The sequence below is a fragment of the Lepidochelys kempii genome, chromosome 1, assembly GCF_965140265.1.
Source record: "Lepidochelys kempii isolate rLepKem1 chromosome 1, rLepKem1.hap2, whole genome shotgun sequence".
Lineage (NCBI taxonomy): Eukaryota > Metazoa > Chordata > Testudines > Cheloniidae > Lepidochelys > Lepidochelys kempii.
This window is the reverse complement of record NC_133256.1, coordinates 259,866,145-259,871,430: the sequence shown is the minus strand read 5'-3', so window position 1 is coordinate 259,871,430 and position 5,286 is coordinate 259,866,145.

Here is a 5,286-nt window from a genome sequence, read left to right as displayed (position 1 = left end):
TGGCCAGTGCTCCCCACTGCCCTACTGAAGCTTCCACATTTATTGACTGACAAATAATATTTGCAGAATTTTAAAACATTGCACACAGAATCTGTAATTGTTTTGGCACAGAATTCCCTCAGGAGTAAAATTTATGCCACTAAGCTATAGTATATCTGCCTAGGCTCTCTTCCATGTTGTAAGCATAAAACTTAAAATAACACACTCTACTCACTTTACTTACCTGGACTTATGGGCATCAGCCCTGAAAATAAATGTGCAGAACGCAGCGGCATCTCTTCTCAGCAACACAGGTTACCACAAACATCAGCCCTGTACTCTGCTCACTCTACATGCTACCTAGAGAACAAATTCACATTTAAGATTTCAGTCCTTATTAGAGTCTAGGGGAAGGTTGCCTGAAGGACCCCTCATCCTCTGAGGGCCAGATGAGCCCATGGCTCAGAACCAGCGGAGCTGTCTACCTGAAGGCAGAAACTTATATCTTAGGCCTGGAACTCCCTCCCAAAGGAAGTAAATACAAACACAGTCTTCACCACTTTCAGTTTCTAATGCAAAGCTCACTTCTTTGACCTCACTTTAACCTTCATTTATGATTTTTTTTAAAGCCAAAATCAATCCCCTCATGTAACTTTTCCCTGTGAGAGAAGAACCCTTTATCTGACTGATGGTGGTCACCTGGTTTATTTTTAACTTTGGAGGATGCTCACAAACTCTGGCGATAGGCAGGGTGTAAGAATCTAGACAGAACTGAAGAGATTAGCTGTTTAAGTCTTACTCTGATTTACTTTAGGAGCCTGAAAAAGTCCTGCTTTTGGGTCGAACAGCTCAGGTCACTGACTCCACTGTCTCTCTCTCTGGAGGCAAAAGTCCAGGGCTAGAAAAATCTAAGTAATCTTTGACCCTGAACTTGCAACTGCGTATGAAAGGGAAAAGGTGTGTAAAGCTACCTATTGCCACATCTAGAATGTTGCCAGAGTCTCTGCCTTTTACCCTGCTCTTCCTGCCTGTCCACTCCCCTCAGTTCCTCCAATCTCAGCTTTCTCTGTCCTCCCCCTTCCCACAGAGGAGAAAGGCTGGACACTAGCTCTTCTTTCACTTGCACTACGCATTATCCAGGATCCCCTCCCCTTCCCCTCCTCCTGATGTAATTGTCTCTTCAAATCAAACCTTGAAACTCTGCTCCTTTCTCTACATGCCCCCACTGCTTCCTTCTATTCCCTCTCATTCCCGACACACCATGGCTGCCTTCTGCCATTCTCCCTTCTCAAATAATCATGAAACCTCCACACTTAATTGTGATTCTGAAGGGGAATTCAGTGTCACATTAAAGCTGTGATCACATATGCAAACTAGTCACCTGCTGGTGAAAGAACCTGCATCTCCAGATCAACAGACTGCTGAAGCACACCTGCTGAAGACCATGTGTAGTGCTTGAAATATGGTTCATAAGATGTGCTAGCTAGTAACAAGGGCTAACAGAGTAGCAGGAAAGAAGAGAAATGCTGGTGAAAGAACCTGCATCTCCAGATCAACAGACTGCTGAAGCACACCTGCTGAAGACCATGTGTAGTGCTTGAAATATGGTTCATAAGATGTGCTAGCTAGTAACAAGGGCTAACAGAGTAGCAGGAAAGAAGAGAAATGCCTTGTTTTAAATACACAGCAATTCTCTGCAGATTAAGTCCTAGTTGGCTTCTTGGGGAGAAAAAATAAATCTGTTGGCAGTGCAATGCCAACACAAAACAGAACAGATTCCAGCTCACTCTCCTATAGCTCTGCTGGCTTTGTGGCAATAGCAGGAGCAAAAAGTACTAAGGGTTTATTCTGGTCACTGAAATCAGCAGATCTGACTCCACTACAGACAGGAAGCAGACTGGCTGAGGAAGAGTTTTACATTGCCACTCTTCTGAGCATCACTGCACTTTCCTGCAGGGAACAGGTAATAAAAATGTGCTTATTTAGCAAGTTTGTAAGTTTCCACAGAAGACATTGACCAGGAGTGGGGGAAGGAGCATCAATGAGTATTTCTACTGCTAGCAGCAGCCATCTTGCTAGGCACCAACCCCAAGTGTTCTCACTGGGATGTTAATCTGTTTCTAGAATGAGACCCATACATACAGACCTCACTGCACCCACACAGTTCCTCTTAAAATGCGCTATCAAGCCCATGGGCTGGACATGACCTTAAATGTTAAATAGGTCAGGTTCTTATTTCTAGTTAACCGATTGAGAGTTTGTTTATGCTCCTAGCCTGAGTCCCCATGCTACCCAGGTCATTGGCAATCATGGCATTTCTCAGGGAGGTGAGCAGAGAGAAGAGGGAGTAAATAATTTGTAGCAGGAGACCACTAAAGCCAGTCATCTAGTCTATTCTCTGCAACACCTTAGGGATTTTGTTCAGCATTTCATTAATGATCTGGATGATGGGATGGACTGCACCCTCAGCAAGTTCACAGATGACACTAAACTGGGGAGAGAGGTACATATGGTGGAGGGTAGGGATAGGTTCCAGAGTGACCTAGACAAATTGGAGGATTGGGCTAAAAGAAATCTGATGAGGTTCAACAAGGACAAGTGCAGAGTCCTGCACTTAGGACGGAAGAATCCCATGCACTGCTACAGACTAGGGACCGAATGGCTAGGCAGCAGTTCTGCAGAAAAGGACCTAGGGGTTACAGCAGACAAGAAACTGGATATGAGTCAACAGTGTGCCCTTGTTGCCAAGAAGGCCAATGGTATTTTGGGCTGTATAAGTAGGGGCATTGCCAGCAGATCGAGTGACTAGATTTGGCACTAGTGAAGCCAAATCTGGAGTATCGTGTCCACTTTTGGGCCCCCCACTACAGAAAGAATGTGGACAAATTGGAGAGAGTCCAGTGGAGGGCAATGAAAATGATTAGGGGGCTAGGGTACATGACTTATGAGGAGAGGCTGAGGGAACTGGGCTTATTTAGGCTGCAGGAGAGAAGAGTGAGGAGGGATTTAATAGCAGCCTTCAACTACCTGAACCTGAAAGGGGGGTTCCAAAGCAGATGGAGCTAGGCTGTTCTCAGTGGTGGCAGATGACAGAACAAGGAGCAATGATCTCAAGTTGCAGTGGAGGAGATCTAGGTTGCATATTAGGAAAAACTATTTCACTAGGAGGGTGGTGAAGCACTGGAATGGGTTACCTAGGGAGGTGGTAGAATCTCCATCCTTAGAGGTTTTTAAGGCCCAGCTTGACAAAGCCCTAGCTGGGATGATTTAGCTTTGAGCAGGGGGTTGGACTAAATGACCTCCTGAGGTCTCTTCCAACCCTATTCTTCTAGGAGTGTATGATTTCCATTATCCCTTAACCCATACCTGATAGATGGGCATTTAGTCCGACCCCTGGAGCACCTCCAGTGATAGAAATTCCACTTCAGCCTTCAGCGGTTCCTTCCAGTGCCCAAGCAAATGAATTGATTGCTGGTAAAAGGTGTGCCCCCAGCTGTTGCTGTAGCTTCAGCGGTCCCTTTATTCCCCAGAGAAAGTAAAACGTAACACGAGTATCAGCAATGCAAGCTTTGTCCCTGCAGCTGTGCCTCAGTCAGACTCTGCTGGAACACTCTAGGGAGGAGATGTCAGTGCAGTCCTTGGACTCTCTGCTGAGACTGCCAAGGAGGCCACTTGACACCAATGGTGAGCAGCCACTTCATGCAGAGCTAGACTGAGAAACTAACTTCACCGCAGTAACTTTTGCTCACCACAGACCTGGGGAGGATCAGAACAAGCAAGAGCCCATCATCAAGCCCCTCCTCATCCAGACTGCAAGGCCATTCTTACAACTCCATGTGGCTCTCAAAGGTTTCATTTAAACAGCAGAGTATGGAACCTTCTGCCTCCACGTGTATTTTGTGTTTATTGTTCAGTCACATCTAGACGCCCTTCCCACCACTGCTTGAGACCTGGGGAAATTTGATTTCACATGTTTCTCTTACACCGCACCTTCCGTAGATGAAGCTGACAGGAGATGGGGCTGTTGTTCAATAAAGGGAGATTTGAGTCCAAAAGAGAGATTTGCTGACATTTTGCGAACTTCAATCCTGCTCAGCACAGCTATAGAAAAAACGGGAGTTAGAAGCAGATGACTCAAGGGTCAGGCACGAGAAAAGGAGCTTTAAACCTCATCAGACTGAAGCAGGAGACATTAGAAATCACTGCTACTATCCTATGGCCAGTCACTGTGAAAAATGGTGAAGACGCCTCAGTGCATTTCCTAGTAGAGAGAGTTGTCCACATAATTTTTTCTACATTGTTCTTTGCAGAGGTAGTCCTCCCCCAGCCTTCCCTTTTAAGGGACTGTAAATTTAGACAGTGTCATTACAGACAATACAGTTTTAGGTGCATGGAACAGGTCTTGGTTTGTTTTGTAAAGCACCATGTACATTTAAACAATGAGGAGTCCGGTGGCACCTTAAAGACTAACAGATTTATTTGGGCATAAGCTTTTGATAAATCCATTAGTCTCTAAGGTGCCACCGGACTCCTCATTGTTTTTGTGGATACAGACTAAACACGACTACCGCTCTGATACCATGTACATTTACAGCACCTTAATTATTCATACTAAAGTCACAACTGGCCCCATTTTTGATAGTCTCAATGGGAATGGCCAAGGACTGAATGGGGCCAGAGACACCAAGGCCTTTCCCCAGTAGTGGTCCTTTTAAGTTAAGTCTGAGGCACAGGGTGGGGATGGGGGTAGTAAAAAGCATGTACTACCACTATGTAGGATTTACCTGATTGGGGGAATAAGTAATCCAGCACTTTTCACCAGCACCATTTATTAGAAAGTTTGGTTGTGGTTTAAAATAGGCAAGGGGAGGGGGGAAGAGGGAGAAAATCATTTTCAACATATTTTCTCCCTGGAGTTCTAAATAAATTCTGCGTCGTCCACAAGATTGCCAACTAAATCCTAACTACCTCATTGTAGTGCTGAGGCAGAGAGAGAGCACAGATGATGTTTGTGGCATTGGCAGGTTTTCTTTGGACCTTGCAAAGTGGAAGTTTGATCTGGAAGTGATCAAGGGACAAGAAGTATGAATGGTGAGATTTGTGACATTTCCGAAGTCAGTTTATAATCACAATGTAATAAAGGAAACAGAAGATGAGAAACTGTGTTGCATGTACACCATATACGCATACAAAGGGACCAGTAGGACCTAATTTTGGAAGATGAAGCACCTTCCAACAACAACTGAAGGATCAGCATCAGGCAGAATGCTGGCAGAGAGAGAGAGAGGAAAAATACATGACTAGATC